Source organism: Chelmon rostratus, chromosome 5 (genome assembly GCF_017976325.1).
Source record: "Chelmon rostratus isolate fCheRos1 chromosome 5, fCheRos1.pri, whole genome shotgun sequence".
Lineage (NCBI taxonomy): Eukaryota > Metazoa > Chordata > Actinopteri > Chaetodontiformes > Chaetodontidae > Chelmon > Chelmon rostratus.
This window is the reverse complement of record NC_055662.1, coordinates 21,479,024-21,499,480: the sequence shown is the minus strand read 5'-3', so window position 1 is coordinate 21,499,480 and position 20,457 is coordinate 21,479,024. Positions and strand designations below refer to the sequence as shown.

Below are 20,457 nucleotides of genomic sequence, written 5' to 3'. Positions count from 1 at the left end.
CTCCTAAGATGAATAAAATATGACGAGCATGCAGTCGTGCCTCGCTGTTGCTCTGATGCAACATGGACAACATCTCGAAAGCAATGGAAAAAGCATAGGGCCGTGTGTGAGGCACGAAAGCAGAACTCTCTAAAATAACAGGGCGAGATGACAGTGAGGTGCTCAATTATTTTTGCTCCTGAGTCTGATGTGGATGTGGTTGCATTTACTTGAAAGGTCAGTTCACAGATGCCTCAAAAGCAGATTTTCTCACTTACTCGTGGCATCTTGCCATACAAATACTTTTGGTCGTATGTGCCCAGGTTTGAATTCCAGCCCCTGAAACTTAAAGGGACTCTTTGTTTGGTAGAAATTCGGTTCAAAAAACGTCTCAGTGAGCTCTGTGGAGTAAGTGGGACAGTATTTATGGAAAGACGTGTTACAGCTTCAATGCTGTGAGCGCCACAACCCAAAATTCCCAACACCTCACTTATATCGGAGTGGAGCGAGAGAGCTCAAAACTTAGAGATAAAAGGGAAACTACCTGCTCAGATAGATCACAGTAACGGTCAGTGGATAAATCTGTCTTTTTGTCTTTTTGTTTCAGCTTCGGTTAGCACAGAATTCACAAAATTTGGGCTTTTTTAGTGGAAGTTAAAGTTTAGCTCTTCTGATGATGATCTTTAATAAAGTCATTCTCACAATTAGCAGGAATCTTCCAGCTATGAAACTCCAGCAAATGAGTGGAAAAGTGAGAATTTACAGGTGCAAATAATGAATAAATGGTTAAAATGTCCATCTTCTGCTACTCTAAAGTAGGAAGTGGTATGGAAGCAAAATTTGACAGAAAAACAGACCAATGGCAGCCTCTCTCTGTTTTCTTTGTGGTGAAATCTCCCATCTAGTTAAGAGGTACAATAAAGGGGTGCTTGAACCTGTCTACAAAGTCAGACAAAAGACCCAAAAAGGTTGGGAACCACTAGACTCAAGGGTCTAACGCAGCAAATAATGCATCCTGTGTTTTGGCCTTGAGGGTTCAGCCAAACCGTGTTTAAGTCGCCGTGGTTGACTGGGGAGAGGGCTGCACCGGGAGTCAGTGAAGCGCTGAGCGGGAGCTCGAGCTGAGTCATCCCACCCTGAAGCAACCTGGGAAAGACATCTGCACAGTCACCGAGAGCGCGGCGGCGATGATGGTTGACAACGCGTGTCGACGGGCTCGTGGCTGACCGCGCGTGCTTCATTTACTGCATGTGATAGCTCCTAACATCGCGGCCAAACCTGGGCAGCTCTGCTGACAGATGGAGAATATTAGCGCTGCGGAGGAGCTCATGTGTGTGCTCTACTTACTGCCAGATTCAGAAAAGTAGCTGATAAGTGGATAGACTCAGGCGCTCATCCAGTTTGCTGCTGGAAATTAATGGAACAACATGTAATGCTGAGTGTAAAAATAATAAGCCCTTACTTTAAGGGTGTATAAATAGAGGAGGCTTGGTTACCGCTGCACATCTTTCAGGTGAAATCCCAGTAGATACAATTACTGAGCGGAAGACTATCATGAGAATGTGCTACTATTTACCCTTTAACAACATATTCCCAACAGGAAATAAGCAAAAGTAGTTTATCCATTTAAAGCTTGAGTATCGTGATATTCCATGATAATCACAGCGGTAGAGTTGTGGAGGAACAGAGGGATGCATATCTTGATTTGTCCAAGCAGTTCATTTCACAGCAACCTGACAAATTTCTCAAGTAAGCGTGAGAGCACAATTAGGGCCCGGCATGCTGAAAGGAGGTCTGCCGCCGCCGCTGACACTGACTGCACAGGCCGACAGACCCAGAGGGGACTCCAATCCTTCTGATTCTTTATCACACCGGGGCTCCTGCTGCTGTACTGCAGCATTGTTAGGGCAGGGCTTATCAAAATCTCCTGACATCCTCTTTTAAGAAAAAGCTTGTCTAACTCTTCACAGTTCAGTCTGGGTGTGGATGGACGTGTTTTCACAGATCCACTAACGCGGCTTGAAGTGATGTTCTCAAAGCTGAGAAAACACCACAAGGCTGCTCTCTAATATGCATGTAATATCTACTTCATCAGCCTAATAAGGCTTATAAAAGACTTCATGTGTTTGCTGTCATTAAAGTGTGCTTCCTGGTCAACATCCTTAAAATCAGCGGAAACGCACGACTTGTTATGTTTATTCCCACATTATCCAGTCTTCTTCGACCCATTAGGATGTGAATAAGTTTAATGTGGGAGCTCATTTAGGGGTATAAATGGTGCTTTAGTTCCAGGTCTAGCCTGAATCAAAGATGAATGCCTCTCAGCGATTCAGCTCTCAGACCATTCTGTCCTCCAGTTCCCTAAAAGTGGAGTTGGTAAACTAAATTTCTCTATTTAAAGGCTCCGCTGTTGCCAGGTCGGATCTCTGTTGGTGCAGCAGGTTCAGAAAACAGAGCCCAGCACTTTAACTCCAACAAAGGCTGTTTTGTGAAGAAGGGATCAAGTTGAAGAGAGGACAAGGGGGCCTGCTACTCGAGGTGAGCTATTACAGTGGTGATGTGCTAATCTCGGCCACTGGCACCGTCTCAAGGTCGGCCTTGGGCCACAGAGAATGTGGCTTTTATATTTGCTGTTTTCTCCTTATCTTCTGCTCCTCATCTTTTTTTCTTTTCATTTTCCCAATTGCCCTCACACTCTGTTCCCCTCTCTTCATCTCTCTCCCACACACACGTATAAACACACACACACAGACACATGTCAAGCCTCTGCCTCCCCTGAGCGGTTTGTGTTGGACGTTCACACAGTTGTGAGTCAGTCTGACGGTGCAAACGGAGGGCAAACAGGGACTTTGGGTCAGACTGAGGGGAGCCAGAGCTGATGCCACATCTAAGACCCTGACTGACCTCCTGAAAAACGGCAAACGTTGTGATAATCCACGTTTGGGGACCAAGTCTTGGAAGGAAGGGAGCTTTTTCTACATAGAGTTACTATAATTTGAACTATATGACTTTAAAAATAAACCTGCTGCTGTGTGATTACAGTAATTCTGTATTGCAATATGGGGAACATATGGAACGTATTTATAAATCTGATTAACAAACAAACAATAATCAAAGTCTCACGCAAGCAAAGCTATGCAGACTCAGGCTAGTGAGATTTATCCAACAATCAAAGCACACCGACATGAAAAGTACAAGATTTTTTGACAGGGGAACAAAGACAAAATGTTGTTCTTTGAGGAGACTCATCAGTCAATGTGAAATATGACGGATCTTATCTCGCTCTCAGGTTTGCTTTCAGTGTAGTCTGAGATCCTTGTGCCTTTTTAGCGTTTTTCATGTGCACGATAACTCAAGAGCAACATGCACAAAAATAAAATGCAGTTCTCAATAATGTTCATTTAATTAAATCAAACCTGGCTGTTCCCAGTTTGAGAAAACATTGATTTTAGACATCTGATAGCAAAATATACTTTCTTGCACCATAATAATTATGTCCACTTACCAAATAAGGTTTTAAAAATGGTAAACTAATGATGCTATCTATTGACTCTGCTAATTAGTTTTGGTCTCCGTGTCTCGGAGGAAAACACACTTGAGATGGACAAGATGCAAACACGCTACCTTGCACTCTGACTCTGAGACACACACACACACACTCATATTAGCTTTGGTTGGATTAAACAACATGCACATGCTCAGCAGGGCGCCTGTCTCTGTCTGAAAGAAAAGTCTGAACAGCAGGTCTGAGTTCCAAAACATAACTATTTATCTTTTCTTCAGTCAGTTGGGCGATCTGCGTGTTGGCAGTCTGGAAAGTCTTCTTTAAATAAAGCACATTATCATTCAAAACAGGGGGCCGTGATAAAACATACCGCTTAGTTTTTAGTTTATGCGGTGGATGGATTTTAATGGAGCATTGCCTGCCAGCTAGCTCAGGCAATCAACCCGAGCTGCGCTGCGTATACACATGCGACACGCCTCGCTCTCCACAATCATCCACCAAACACATCCTCCCAATTTTGCGACCAGTTTTAGCTGCAAAACTTCCCATCCCGCCCTCTGCTCTGTCCATGCCGCCTGCAGGCTCCAGGTAGGGGGCTGAAGGAGGATAGGGGATGTTTGCTTATCACTCATTAATATCTCTATGCAAACATATCTGCAGGTAGTGATGAGGTCGGAGCCTAGATGGCAAACCCTAACTATTCTGCTGCTGTAGTTATTGGTTTTCTTTGTCAGTTTGATTGTGAAGTCATGTATCGTTCTTGAAATACACACATATCTACAGTTAATGTCAACAACAGAAGCCACACATGAGTTGAAGTTTAGGTTTTAGGTTTTTTATCAGCTTCGTCTGATGCCTGCCACCCAGTACTTCCTTACCACCTGTCTAGGCAGCGATTATCTGGATACGACTTACGGAAGAGGTCCGGTGTTGTGAATAATCCTCCTATAAGCTGAAAAGCTGGCTGAGACGTCCATGCAGAGAGGCTGACCCGCTCCCCGGATCTGTGTAACCGGAACACAGTTTTAAAGATTATCCTCTCTCTAAAATCAACTTTTCTTTTGAGGAAAAGGAAAATAAGTTATTCCAAAATATAATAAATACAATAAATTAAGGCTTTTGAGTTTTGAATCCACACCAATATAAACTGAATCTGAAGCCACTGAGTGTGAAACCATCTATTCGTCAGACGCTATAAACAGTGAAACTTTCGGTACGTCTTTGGCGAAGACAGCGGAGTATTTAATGCCAAGCTATTTCTGTAAGAGCTCTAATGAGGATCTTGACATCCTTTCTTGATGGTGATATATCAGGAGCGAATACACCACACAACCTACACACAGCTCGCACTGCGGCACTGTTATTTCACTGTAATGGCTAACACAAGCGTGCAAACTGCAATTCCTGTCAGTTCCTCTGACAATCTTCAAAGCCCCCTCGGCCAGTGGATATGATCCATGGCACGTCCCTGAGAGGTCGCCAAGAGGATGAAGAGATAAGCTCTGGAAGAATTCAAAGCCTTCTCACTCTGCTGCCAGCCACCCCGTCGCTACACAAAGGACTTCATATCTGAGCCACTTTCAAGTTCCCCTCTGCAGCCGGAGCCGAGCTCATGCGTGGAAAAACTCTGAAAATCAACATCAGATCTATAAGAAAAACATTTCTTTCATTCGGGATTCAGCCTTTATGATGCAATCCTTAAGGCCGGTGTTCCACTTAAATTCCAGACGGGCAAAATGCTGCAACCTTGATTATCTGATTATTCAGTAAATCAGCAGCAGCAGGATCACCACCCTCTCATTCCATATGTACTTCAGCCGTTGCCATACTTCTCTGACGCGTGTTCGGCCTCGGGGAGCTCTGAGCTCGCGGGACGGCACAGCCGCTGTTAGCAACAATAACATCTATGTGATTTTATTTTTTAAATGAGTGTCCAGAGACTTCTGCCATGTGCAGCTGAAACTTCTATATAACGTGACGGAGACGCCCACAACCGGAGGGCTGAGTTAGAATAAGGAAGCAGAGGTGCTTTAATTTTTTATTTGACAGTGACGTTCATGCTATTGATCAGTTCTGCCTGGTCTAGATTCAGCAGCTACGAGTCTCCCGCCACCATAACAAGAGGTCTGTCACTTTTTTTTTATTTACTTTTTTATTTATGCCAAGTGCTGAAATAGCAGCAGCGTGAGCGATAAGTGTCATTTGAATTGACTTTAACAGCAGTGTGATCAATCTTAACAAACGTTATGTTGTTCTTCTTTTTCGACACCTCACACTGAGCCGCCGGTTCGATACAGTGATCTAGTGCACGCAGGTCATCAGAAACAATGAGGGGGAGAAGAGCCTGATGATTTGCATAATTTCATTAAATTCATTAGGAGTTACCCAATAAGTGAGAAGCAGCTGTGGATAAATATGATAATGATTATTTCCATTATCACTTAATCTGCATATCATGTCACTGATTTATTGCTTTTTCTATAAAATATCAGAAAATAGTGACATACGCCCATGAGACCACGCTGACATATTAAAATGTCTAGCTTTATCCAACCAACTGTGTAAAACCCAGATATTCAATACAGAAACAACTCACTGATTAAAAAATAGCTGCCAAAAAAAAAAAACCCAAAGGACAAACACTGTCAGACAGAGTCGGTGAACTCTTGGTCTAAAACAGCAATAGATAACAAAGCGAGGTCCTGTTCATGCTCCAGTTGACACTAAAATCCAGAAAAATCTGTAAATTAGTTCTTAAACTGAAGGCGTAAATGAGGGGAGGAAATGCAGGTTAGGTGCCGCCTGTTCTCTTAGTCTGATTTGCAGCTCTGGTTAAAAATTAGCAGGAGGGCTCTAATGAAAGCCCGGCGACTTCACACTTTGGGGGAAATGACTCCACCAACCGTGCACCTGGTTAGAGACTAATGCATCTTTACTGCCCACTGAACATGATAATGCACTGATCTGAGAGCAGGGGCACATTCACATCTGTCACACAGCAGCATGCAAACACTGCAGGTGCAAATGCGATGGGAAAATATTAACCTTTCAATTGGGTTAAACGACCAGGAGCCAGATAAATGACAGATGAGGATTTCACTGTGTCGTGTGTAGGAGCAGGCAGGGCAGATGATGGCACCACCTCTAGTTCACTCAGGTATTTATATCACCTGAGGCTCAGTGTGACGAAAAACATATGTCCTGAAATAGACAAAGCCTACAGCAGCGACTGTCCACTCTGTCCTTTCAGTGTCAGCTTCTTTATTCGCAATCAAAACAATACAGATACAAAATAGATCCTGGAAAACTGCTGTCTGGGTTTGTGGGGTTTGGTCTACTTCACAGCAGCGGTGCAGCTTGACTTTCTGTTCCAGCACAAATCTAACCAACCTGACTCTGAGCTGAAGCTTTCCTTCTGGATTGTTATCAGAGCAGATGTAATGTCTGTACTTACCTTCAACACGAGCCAAGAGAGGGCTTCAGCAGATGGTTTGATGTTGCAGTTCGCAGGACGCAACTCAGCAGAGGATGGTCCTCATGATGTTTCATCTCCACGATCATTCAGCCAATTATGAGCAGCGGCATGCTCTCTGATCAGCTGCTTCTTGTTTTTATCCGCACCTAACTAACGTCAGTTTATCAATCTCATTAGCTGGTGTAGTCTCCGTTCAATAATCTACTGCACAGCACCGCAGATAAACCGCCACGCACTTCTGGCTGTCGGTCGGAGGAGGAGGCAGTAATGTCAATGGCCCTGTAGGCTCACCAGTCCACATCAGCCCCGCTCAGACAGCCCCCTCTTCGCTTCCCTCGCTTCAGTCAGCTGTTCAGGTGAACGCGTGGATGTGGTGCAGGCGGCGGGTAGACCTGTCGTTTCTGTCGCCCGTCCGACGTGAGGTAAAGGCTGCCTGACGCTGCGGAGAGGCAGCGCCGCACCGTGCGCCCTGCGCTCCCACACGGACCAACAGCACTGCCTGCTGTACTTAAAGAGACACAGCAGCGCACACAGAGGCGCAGTGTCCGCCGCACTCTGCGCGCTGCTTTCTGGGCCACGCAGGACAGGCTTGGCGCGGCGGCTCGCTGCCTGCTGATGGGCCAATCGGAGTTGGATTTCACGTGAGGAATCCAGTCAGGGTCGTCGTCTGAATGGTTGGTTTTGCGCACGCAAGCGTTTCCCCCGGGTTACCGCGCAGGTCAGCTTCCACAGATCTCTTCAAACCACATATAATCTCAAAATGTTTCCACAGCAGTCAAATGCTGTTGATTTCAAATGGAAGTTGGACCGATGTGAAGTCTTATCAGTAGAAATGGCTCTGTGGGTAACCAGCTGCAGGGACAGCAATAAAAATAGATAATAAGTGATGGCAGGTAACAAGTGATATTAATAATTACAGAAGTAACTTCTGTAATTAGTTACTTCTGAGAAGTTGGCTTGGGTTGGTTTAAAGTGCAGCTGGACTCTGGTCACTTCCACCAGCCTGTGTGGAAAATGTCTGTTTGTATGGAGAGAAGACATGTAAAGCAACAGCATTCACATCTAAGGAAGCACCTTATCAATAATATACAGTAGACTTGCACTCACCATGCACAGAATATCACCACTACTATCACTTAAAGATAAAGCACGGTCCCAGTTTGTATTTTAACTTCAAGTTCGAGGTAAGATTTTATTGGTTATGTTTTTAGAGTTATATGAACCTCTTTGACACTAAGTTTTACGGTAAAGACTTGAGTTTAGGTCAGAGTACATTAATGAAAGGAATGTAAGTCAATGTAAGCTAAGACAGAAACACAGCTGTATGTCTGTGTGTGTTAATGGTGTCCAAAGCTTTCCATGGCTTTGTGATTCCAAGAGCTGCGGTAAAAGTGCACAGGAGTGAATACATTACACACACACACACACACACACACACACACACACACACACACACACACACACACCACTGGGTCAGGTTTTCATGAACACAGAGTGTTTTCGCCTGCATTCTGATTTTAATCCCGATTTCCATTTCTGCCTCACCCCTCTCAAACCCACCTCCAGATGTTCAGCCGCTGTGTGTGTGTCCCGCTGCACGCAGGGCTGCCGGCGTCAGATCCGGGTGATCATCCATTCTGTTTAACTGCAAATCTCCTTGTGTGTAAACTGCACGCTTCAATCTGTTTTATCATTCTGTCCCTGACAGTCACGGCTGTTAAATCAATGATTTAGAGCTACTGCATTACACAGATCTTTAAAAGGGCATGTACACAAATAGACATTCACGTGCAAGCGGGGTGCACTTGAGAACATAGATAGATAGTATGCAGGGAGTTTGCAATCCACCTGGCTGGGTGGCAGATCATCTGACAAAAGTTTGGATGAAAGTTTTGCTGGTTTGTCTCATCCACGATGTTATTCAAAACCTACTTAGTCCCTTCTAGCTCCAGCACCTGCAGTCTGAATGCGCCACTCAGTTATTACAGGCTTAACGCTGGTCTGTCCCTAAGGGATGGTGTGCTGACACAACAGAGATTACTCTGCATATTTCAGCAGCATCAATTCATGGGTTGGTTGCTGTCTGTGCCGTCGCCCATGGCGCTGTCACCTACAATTACTCTCCTCTACATGGTGACTCAGCGGCGGACTCCAACTTCGAGGGTCACTCTTGAAATCAGAGTGTGCAGCAGTGATATTACTCATGCTGAATCAGGCAGACTGGACGGGACAGCGGCCAAACAGCAAGATCCTAAAACTCTGATTTTTGAGGAAGGCACATGGATTTTGTGGGTTTGTTCAGAGAAAATGTACTGCAGATCAATCCAAAACATCCCTCCCATTTTTATGTCTTTTTCACAAGGGTATACACACATGCATTTGTTGCTAGATGTCAGAAGTGGGTGGCAAATCATGTGGTGCAAGAGATATAACTCCAGGCCAGCCAACACAGTGTCAAAACCACGTACATCTGCATCACAAGCCAGCAGTGGCTGCAGTGTGTGTATTGTGCATTGGCCTGTGTGTGACCACCACTGGTTTATCTGCCCTTCAGATGCAGAAAACAGAAGTAAATAGACGATAATGGGCTCATTGTGCAAATCTGCTCTCTCGAGGGGATATGTAGGCGGCGGTATGAAAGGGGAATGGAGGGAATGTTCCTTCGTTTTCAGATCGTGACCGGTTAAATGGTTCCTCTGATGGTCTCGTTTCATCTCACGATCTGACAAATGGGTCTTGTGAGCGCAGACACAGCACACAATCCAGAAAATAGCTCGTGTGAAATCATGCTGGCTCTCCCTCTTTCAGCACAGTACACAGTCCACATACTATATCTCAAACACAAAGCACGAGACCAAAGCCTGTCAAAGACAAAGACAAAGGAAAGTCTTACACAAAAGACCGATGTGGCTTTTGTGATGTAAACAGAGCCTCATGAGAAATCTACAGTATGGGACTAACTATGAGAAACAGGGTGGCTTGTCATTTGTCACATGTCTTTGCAATGTGACAGGTTAAAAGAAAGATGTTTAAACTATTACATGCTGCTAAAAGAATGAACGATATTCCCTTTAGGTTAGCTGTCAACATCACATGCAGAAACCTCATTCTGATGTCAACATGTGCTTCGGTTTCAGGTTTCTTTATGGAAACTCTCACATAACGAAAATCCAAAACACCCACAGCTTTCAAAAACACTATTGTAAGAGATCCATTGTTCCTGCTTTGAAGTGCTGAGGCTCTATTAATTGTCACATGAGATCAGGACCAATAAAGTGCACTTGTGAACGTCAGTGTCGCCTCCAGCACATCGGGAACAATCGGCTCCGTAACTGTAGCTCATCATCCAGGAGAGCGAAGACATCAGTTCTGTGCGTCAACATCCTGTTGTGGAGGTGTTTGAATTTCACGTGCATGCAGCAGAGAGGCAGGAGCATGAGGTAGTGAGGAAGAGGTAACTGTTCCGTCTAACATCTGAGCTGCGTTCTCCGATCACAACTACACATGACATGGACAGCATATTTCCACTGTCATAAGGCCTATTATTAAGGCCTATTATTACCTTGAGACCTCCAGTAATTCATAATAATAACAGACCATATTTCACCAAACACAGAGGTCATGTGTTAATGTTAGCACAATATAATATTAGTACAGCGCAAATCAGCATCTCTGGGACTTGGGGTCATATTTGTATTTATTTTTTTATTTACTGCAAAGTTTTGCAAGGTTTTCTCTCTTCATTTTTTCTGCTCTTTTACAGGTCGAGAGGTTGTTCAGGAAACAGATGTTATGCACAGCCTTAACATCATATCCGGGGTTTAATGTCAGTACATTCGAGTAATACAGACTTTTCCTGTGCGAATGTGCAACACGAAACACAGACATAGGGGGGTAAGTTCTAAATCACACAAGATCTCCTGGTAATACTAGTCCTGTCTAAACAGGGCTATAATCTATTTTTCTAGAGTAATTGAATAGGCTTTAAAATGCAAAAATATTTTTTAAATGTCCTTCATAATTAGAGGCGACAAAGTTTTGTCGAAATAAGAGTTTAAAACCCAAAGATTTTATTTACAATATTGTGAAATAAAGAAAAGCAGCTAATACTCAAATCAGAAGAAGCTGGAAGCAGCAGTTGTTTTCACATTTTTGCTTAAACAAGCCTCCAGCCATGCTAGCAGCTCTGTGAGGCTGTGCTATAACACACAGTGGTGCTTTAAGCTCAGCGCTAACATCAGCATGCTAACGTGCTGATAATGCCCCCACGCTTAGCAGGTCTAATGTGCACCATGGTCGTCATCTGAATCGCGTGTGTTGGCATGCTAACATTGCTAATTAACACTAAGCACAGAGGACAGTTGAGACACATTTCTGATAGAAATGTTTGTAGTTTTGCATTTAAAGTTTGGCCTGATGATGCTTACAGATGAAAAGTCAGGGATCACCAAAATTCTTAAAATTCATCCTGACTAGGAACATGAATGTCTGAACCAGATGTCACAATCCACCAAAAACCAACATCAACCTTATGGTGGCACGGGAGGAAAAGTCCGACTCACCAAAGTCATTCGGATTCTTCCTCTGGGGAACATGAAAACAAGATCCTTTCAATAGTCTGGAGATATTTCTGTAACAAGGTGGTGGATTGACCAGCCGATTTAAACAATTAATAGATGATCAAAATAGTTGTGGATTGCAGCAATTTTCTGTCAGTCAACTAACAGATTAATCAACTAATTGTTTTAGCTCATTACTGTGAACATGCCTCCATTCACAAGCTTTTTAGATCAGATTTTTTGTTTCATATTTTCTGTATTTACAGTTTAGTATACTTAACTGCACATGCACATTTTCACATATGGGTACAGTATATGTTCTGCATATTTAGACAAACGATTCATTCTAAAGTAACGGATGTTGCTTTTTCAGTGTCTAAAATGATCATCCAGCCAACACTTTGCAGGCCTGTATCAATACAGTTGCAGCCAACTGTTGACACACACACACGCGCACACACACACAAACACACAAACACACACTACTCTCTAATTTTCAGCTGGGATACAGATGATTGTGCTACTTTCTCACGTCAATCAGCTGATAATCACGTGTCATGTTTATCGATCTGCATGGTGATTTATTATCCGGCCGGCGGCGGTGCACCCGCGGGACCCATCAGTGATTCTTAATGAAACCTCCTCAGTCTCGCATGTTTTTAAAAAAGGCATCCTCCCGCCGTGTTTTCTGCATTGTGGTAATCATCCCTGGCTCATGAGCAACCTTACGATTCTTTTCCGGAATAGTCCTCATCGATTTTACACAGGAATAACACGATCAATATATGTAGTTGCTGTGCTCCCTCTTTGACCTTTAAACCAATAAACACTTGCTTCCCACTCCGCGGGCAGCCTTTCGGCTACACATGCAATTACATAAGCGAGTTTTACAGCTTTATGCTCTGAGTAATTCTTTTGGTTGAGAGTTTTCAACATGTTACATGCATTTCAGTTTACTTCGCTGTCATTTATGAACATTTTTCTTGTTCTAGTACTTGAATGATCTTAAAGTCTTGCTGCTGAAAAACAACATGCAGAATTTCTCTTTAGCAGTTCCCACACGTACATCTCATTCACATAGCCTGAACAACTTTAAATCTTACTGTGTGAAACTAAACTTCTTTTTTTCCTTCCACTTCCTTCTGACAACAAGGAAGATGTATGGCTGCAGTTCTTTGTTGTTCTTACCTCAGTGCTGAACCCTCTGGGATTGAGACACAGAGCACAGAAGCATAAAAATGCTGCTCCGACTCCCAGACTGTTTTCCTTATGACCCTGAGGTGACATTATCATCCCAAAGCACTTCTACTCATCAGCCATATTGCTGCCGTCCTCTTTATGACTTTATGTTCCCTGCTAATCACAACTGTTTCATTATCATCTCCGGATTGAGCAACTAATATGAAGACACGGCTCAGAGGTTTCACATTCACACGTCCCCCGACTTCCTGTCTCCATCATATATAGCGCTATGGTGCTGCTGCACCTGCAAGAAGCTAAATACAGTTTAGAGTGTGAATGTTTGTCATGTGGTGAAGTGAGCGATGATTTTATCTATCTGCACGACTGCATCACTGTCATCCCATATTCTGCGTGTTGATGGTGACAGTCTGGATAAACTGTAATGCTGTGACTGACTGGAAGTCGTACATCAAGTGCCGCTGACAGACAGCGACACAGACGTATTTTCTGTCAAACTGTGTCCTTCAGCGAGGCCGTGTGGGCCAGGACCGGACTAATAAGCTCCCCTTGGCTCCATTAACACAAATGAAAGTCCTTGTGCTTGTTGCCTGAAGATTTTATCTTAATCATGAGTGTCAGATTCAGTTAACATACGCAGCAGCGACCAGGGCTCCTTCAGACAACAGCGTGACATACTGGGTTGTATAACGAATGGCAGTAGTGGAATGTCACAAAGTACTTTTACTTTGCTTTTTCCATTTCATGCAACTTTATGCGTCTGTTTCACTACATCTCAGATGCAAATACTGTACTTTTAACTCTGCTGTTTTTTTTTCTGACAGCTTTAGTCACGAGATACTTTTCAGATTGAAATGCTTCATACCCTTTCTGTCCCGTGGAAACCACGTATCTCCAAATGTGTTGATTTTAAATGTTTCTGATAAGGTGAAGGGATTGAGAACATTTACCTACTACATGGCTCTGACAGAACAGGACGCTACAAACATATGACGATCTTACAGAATATGATGCATTGCTGTAGATTAATCTACAAAGTGCTTAAAATTGGCACAACCTTCAAACATCTACAGCAGTAAAATGCAACATACACATAAATGCAGCAGTAATATTAATCCAAAAACATCATTATAATAGTAAAATACTGACAGACTTTGATACTTTAAGTACATTTTGCTGATGATACTTACATACTTTTACTTAAATATGGTTTTGAATGCAGGATTTTTTACTATTTTTACGCTGTGGTATCAGTTCTTTTACTTACGTAAAGGATCTGAATACATCTTCCACCACTGACGAATGGTGATGTAGTAGACAAGGGTGTAAAATAAAGCAGGTTCCGGCTGGTCTATTTCTTATTAAGGCCGAGAGGAAGGAGCAGGTTTAGCAGGATTTACTGAGGCAGGAGTCCTCTGTTAAACCTGGTGATGGATGCTGGCATTAATAATTCAGCAGTCTCTCCAAAAACTACCAAAAAATAGATCCTGCATTATTTAAAGGGCACACTGAATTAATTAGAAATATGAATTAATGATGAGATTATCCTGAGCATTCAACTTAAATCCCTGGCAGCAGCACTCCAGCAATCAACGGATGAATCAGTTTTTACTGTAGATTTTACACACACACACACAAATCCTCTTGGAGGACTGAGGCTGTGAAATCAGCCACGCACTGTAATTGCTATTCAGGCAGTGTCTCAATGTCGCTGCCGCAGCCGGGGGAAGTATTACCGGAGACCTACATCTTTGAGTCACCATAAAAAAATAATGATTCTTTCACTGAGTTTCATTTGATCCTTTTGACTCTGCTGCCTGCTGTATCTCATTAGACACATCTGACACAGTTCGGGATGTTTTGGTCAGTCGTCTCGTTTCCTTGGTTGTGCTATCAGTGTCACACGCACACACACAGCGCTTCAGCTTAAATACAGCCAGGCTCTGAGAAAAACACATGATTATGTTGTGCTTTTGATCGTAGGTGTGTTTTCTTCATTGCTTTATAAGTGGTGTGAAACTTCTTGCCTGGCGATGAGGAACTATATTAAGTACAGATTTGCTTGTGTTATTAAAGGATCTAATTTCACACTCCTGTACTCTATTAAAAGCAGGGTACATGGATGTTAACAACAGCTGTCTCATCTTTGCTACTTTCACCAACCAGTGCATTAGGATCTTTTGTTTAAAGCATAAAAAATGGGGAAGAACGGCAGACATTGACTAATGCGAATGATGTGACACACGCTTTCAAGTGGCTCTGCTGCAGTCCCTCATATCTGCCAAACTGTCTGAAAGCGCCACCTCTTCTATTATGTCTGCACTGACTCTTGTCTTGTATTATTAATGACTGCAGTGTGAGTGATGAGTGACAACAAAGACAAAGCAGACTTGTGGACTTGTGTACTTGTGACTGAAAGAGAGCTAGCGGGGGGATATTCTGTTCAGTTTATCTCTTTTAGAATCATTACAGGCACAAAACTGGAGGAATAAAGAAAGTTTTAAAAACAGACTGTGGCAGATATTGCGTACAGCTGCACGGTTAACAAGTTCTATGTGTTTGGATTCCCCATCTGAGAGTTTCATATCACTTTTTTATCAGCGCTTTCTGACTTTCTGTGAAAATATGAGATTTATCCATGAGGTCACTTTGCACATATACCTCTTAAATTTAAGAATCCCCCCATTAAGTAAGTTGAACAATAGCGCCAAAACAACTAAGCGAACCCTATTGCAAGACACTGCTGCAACACGAGGCCTGTCTGAGGAAAAATAATGAGGCTTGAAAATTCTTAACACTTCATGTGTTATGAAAACTAATTGCGATGATGCTTCCCGATCCAAAACCAATTTATTGACTTTAACACATTTGCCAATGCCTAACCCACAGTGCATTAACCTACTTTACAGAGAGGGATTTTCTCTCTGTGCTCGTTGAAGCGTTTGTTTGTTTTTGGACACCATGTAACAAAACCTCATTCTGGTAATTGGAGTTTGTGTCTCTTTAGGAAATTGCAGGGTGTCAAACTGTTTATCCAGGCCCAGAACACCAGCCTTTTACTGATAATTATACATCACTGAAAGTCATTCACACGCACACACAAACATGCCCAAACACATGGCAATACACACAAACACCCACACACTGATCATGGATGCCTAATTCTAAACTTAATCACCTTAATTTTGTTTGAAATTGCTTTTACTGATTGGTCAGCATCAGCGTTTTTGTTCTGAGCGCTCACATCCCAGTTTCTGTGGGCGTCTGTTGTTTATTAAGACTGAATTTAAAAAAATGTAGATTTCGAGTCAGCTGTCAAATGGCAGCTCAGTTGTGTCACCATCATCCATTCTGAGCATGCCCAGGAGAGTTGACCCACTTCATGGTGCAATTCATCTCAGTGACATCTTCATTCACTTCTGTCTTTTCCTGCCACTGTCACCATAAATAAATTCAGATGACCTCAAAAATGAAGCAGAGTTAGATTCTGTCCGTACTGTAACACAGTAAAAATCAATAAGGGTGAACAGGAATCGACACTGCTGTTTGATTGACACAGTTAATGGGCAGCGCAGCCCTGGCTCCTGCCCTATTTTAAAGTCCAACTGAAGTATTATTGTTTTGTTTTGTTTTTTGTCTGCTGCAGCAAGAATCACTTGCTCTGTGTTCCTGTTTGAGAAAAAATGAATGAAAATTTTGTCCCATGTTTATTGTTTAAATCTTGCAAATCTGTACATTCGCTATGGTCTGAGTTCTCTGGTGTGCCCTCTAGTGGTATCCTCCAGTAAAATGCATTGCATAAGGGCAACAATTACATTCATGGTGCAAATGCACAACATGAGCCGTCCTGCTCATGTCTCCTTCTTATCTAACTTACATAAACACACATCTTGTTCTGTGCAGCGGTTTGTTAAACATACAAACGTTCACCGGGGGACAGTGTCAGGCTAGCGGATTAGCTGCTCAGCTGCAGCACATTAAACAGAGTGAAAACGTACCTGCAAATGTCACTTCAGTGCGGTTGGATGCTGCTGTGCTCCTTACTTTTGAACGTGGTGTAACACCAGCACTCTGGCAGCCTGTTAGCTGCAGGTCAATCAAAAGAAGCATTTCCGATATTTCCCCCACCACCTTTTTTTGTCCTTTTGATTGATGCCTACATTGATGAACTATCCGACAAGGCAAATCGTAACAAATCATACAAAAATCCAAACATGTTCACTGTTTCATGCTCTGCAGCAAACTGCCTATATTTGCTATGTGGGTATTAGTTAGCTTGGTGGTTAGCTAGCTAGCATATGTTGTAAGCATGTGACCATTGTTTAATTTTACCAGCCTCCATGTGAAGTGGCAAAATTAGCAGCATGCCGGCTAGCTGGTAGCCTATTGTCTTTCCACATCGAAAGAACAAAGTAGTGGTGGTATGTACAAGCACACAAATGGAAGGCAAGCCACAAATCACCCTCAAAGTTGTTCGTCTTGCAGTATTAAGCAAATGGACACAACCAAAAGAGGGTTTACAGTGTAGGCCTCGTTCCTTCCCCTCAAGCTCCTGACTCTCTCTCTCCTTTTCTGGTCCCAGAAAGTTGAGGTCGCACTTCACTTCACCTCCTCCTGCCTGCTTTATCACTGATGTCTCTCTAACTATTCTGTGTCCATCACGTGTCCTTGTAGCTTCAGACAGTGAATTGTCAAATGGGAATAATGCTGCACACTTCTTAACAGTCTCTCATTCATGGGACTGCTCTTGGTTGTGCGCACAAAACGTGACAGAAGTAGTTGTGTGAAGCGCGTGAAAAAAGAGCTTGAGCAAGAAGTCCAACTCAACACACTACAAGTACTTCTGTTGAAGCATACTGACCCCTTTACTTGTCTGTCATCCAGGCTGTAGGTAATCTAGAAATATTCTTTAAGAAGCAACTGGATACATTACTTAGTCTTCCTGGAAGCTTCAGTAGTTTGAACTTTTCTTGAGGTGTCCCCCAGGGATCAGTGCTTGGCTCTTTACTGCTTTTACTTTTTATGTTAAAATGACTTGTTGGTGTTGCAGATGCTGCAACAATATAAAGCAGTCTTGACCTTTAAAGGCCTTTGGAGACCAGTCCTCTGCATGTGGCCTCAACAAGCCCTGTGGTGTGTGACGATAATAAGCAATCAGTTCCAATAGTGGAGATTACGAGTAGCAGATGACAGTCATGCTCACAGTGAGTGGAGGCAAAGCAAGCTGAACGTTGGTATTTGTGTGAGATCAGACGTCAGGACGATAATCTCTATTAAATGAAACAAAAGATAATCTCAGTTACAAGTGCCATGTTGACATCCACTTATACTAATCATCCAGTATAGGCATGTTTATGATTTCGAGAAAAAAAATATCATTATGTAAGTGATACAAGGAAACAAGGAGCCATATTTAGGGAAATTGTTGGGGAATAAGAACAAGACAGATTGAACTAGGATGGTGTTTTACAAAAATCCATTTAAATTGAATGAACACACAACAGCATCATCCTCACGTCGAAAACGGGTGCAAATGTCAATCAACCTCAGGGCCAAATTCAGTTCTCTGCCAGCTTCATGAAAGCAGACTAGACACTGAATTTAAAACTTAAATTGCCATGAAAGCAAATATGAACGCAGCATCCTCACTGTTCCTTGAAAAGAAAACGGACTCTCCATGTGCGTATAACAGCAGTTCATTTTTGGGAGAAAGGCCAACTAATGCTGTGAGCTGTGGCCTCATTACCAGCAGGAGGTGAGCTCTATTTAGGGACAGACTGGTTATGTATGCACATCCCAAACAGCCTGAAAGAAGCTCCAAAAAATCCTCATTAAACAAAGGCAACTGGTGCAGCAGGGCACACTGTAGCATCCGAGACACAAAAGCTCTTATCTGCATATGAATAGTTGGCAAGATATACTCATTAGCATTTTAATGGGTTGAAATGGAAAACATAAATAAACAAATATGCTTATTCAGACATACTGGACAAATCCTGTATGCATAAATAAAAAGACTTTCATGTTAAACCTTTGAATAGGCTGAGCATATGATAGAGGTTGAATTAATTCAAAGCCAATGGGATTCAAGTTCCAGCAGTTTACATCCTGATCCTCTGCAACATACGTGCATACAAACCTTTGAACCTTTATTTTACATGTTTTTCTTTGCTGATGGCTCTGCCTCGCTGTAGGTAACTACCACCACACACTTCTGCGCGGAAACTGTGCAGCTAAATGCACACCAAATAAACCACAAAATAGTGAGCAAGTCAATGATGAACATCGCCGTGAAGAGATTTGTTTCCAGGCTTGTTTCTGTAGAGTGAAAACGTGCCTCATGCAAGTCAGCAACCGAAAGGAAACTAGATAAGAGTGTGTACGTGCGTCAGAGACATGCAATGACACAATACTGCAGCAGAAGTGGAGCAGTTTTGACCAGTGAATTCAGGAACAGAGCAGGCTGTGTTTCATGTGGTTGTGAATGTTTTTACCTGAGGGAAAATATAGCTGATGCTCAACTTGCTCATGTCAACTGACAGCATGATCGACCACAGTAGATATCTCTTCTGTTATGTTGAATATATGAAAATCTACCACTGAGGCCATTGGAGGAAGATCACAAGAAGATTCACAATCTATGTAGTGGTGTACATACGAGCGCTGAAGTGCAAAATATATCATACGTCTTAATAATCTTTTAAAACTTTACTGAACATTAGTTAACTTCATTGACTATGTCCATACTGGCTTTGTAACCCCCCAAATTAATTAGAAGCCTAATCATCAACAAAATAACAATTTTAATGCTGTAGGAAAATACAAGAAAGAAGAAAAATAAAGATGTGTTCTTAATACTGTGAAGCCCAATAAGCATTTAATGTATCAGGAAAGACAGGAGAGATTCATGTGTACTTATACATACATATATACAGTATGTACATACAAATCTGTGTGAGCATGCATGACTAAACATATAATCACAAAAGACACATCCACCCATCTGCACGTTCCCGTATGTGTTTATGTTTTTAGAAGATGGTGCAGGCACTCGTATTGCTTTTACTTCTTAATTGTGAGACCAACATTTTATCTTTGTTTTACAGCCCTATTGTGCAAATCACTTGCCGAAGCCTTCCTCTCCCTGCTGATGTTTCCTCCTGGTTTTTCCTCCTTAATAACGTGGCCTCTGTGAAGTTCTTTTAGTCTTTTACTGCAAGACCATAAAGATCAAATGAATTCATTTATTGATAACACAAAGGTTTTGGACTAAAAATACCTCTATTATAATGACATTTAATCTATCATGCTTCAGTATGTGAAAATATTGATGAGTGGTGTGCTGAATTTACCTTTTTCAGTGTTTCAGTACTTTTTCAGAACTGGACTGACATTTGTGCAAGACAACAATAAAGCAGATCATTCAACACATTTCAGTATAATTTGTTTGTTATGAATGTTAACTGTGTGGGTTTTTCACAGAAATTGCTTTGCAGCACAAGATGTTTACCTGACGTAATTGATATCCATCTTGACACTTTTTAGAGCTAAAGAGCTTAAACTTACAGTGCTGCCACTTCAGCTACAATATTCTGAGAGTTTTTTTTATTATATCTTTAGATATATGGGTGACATCCTCTCTACAAGCATATTTTGAGACCTCAGAGAGCTTGCAGACGGTATATAGGAGCAGCTGTTGGTTCCTCAGATGAAGAGCTGAGGGGTATGTAGGTGGGTGG

General features: G+C 42.4%; 1 protein-coding gene across 3 annotated transcripts in view; it reads right to left on the bottom strand.

Annotated features, from left to right (window-relative positions):
* Positions 1–12,880, bottom strand: part of wscd2 (WSC domain containing 2) — a 42,711-nt gene extending 29,831 nt beyond the window's left edge. The window contains exons 1-3 of one of the 3 annotated variants that reach the window (XM_041937006.1): positions 12,707–12,880; positions 6,939–7,811; positions 4,400–4,488 (exon numbers count right to left, since the gene is read on the bottom strand). The gene's annotated coding sequence lies outside the window, so the exon portion shown is untranslated. The remainder of the gene's footprint in view (positions 1–4,399; positions 4,489–6,938; positions 7,812–12,706) is intronic. The other 2 variants (XM_041937005.1, XM_041937007.1) reach the window with 2 other exon arrangements.
* Positions 12,881–20,457: the final 7,577 nt, after the last annotated feature.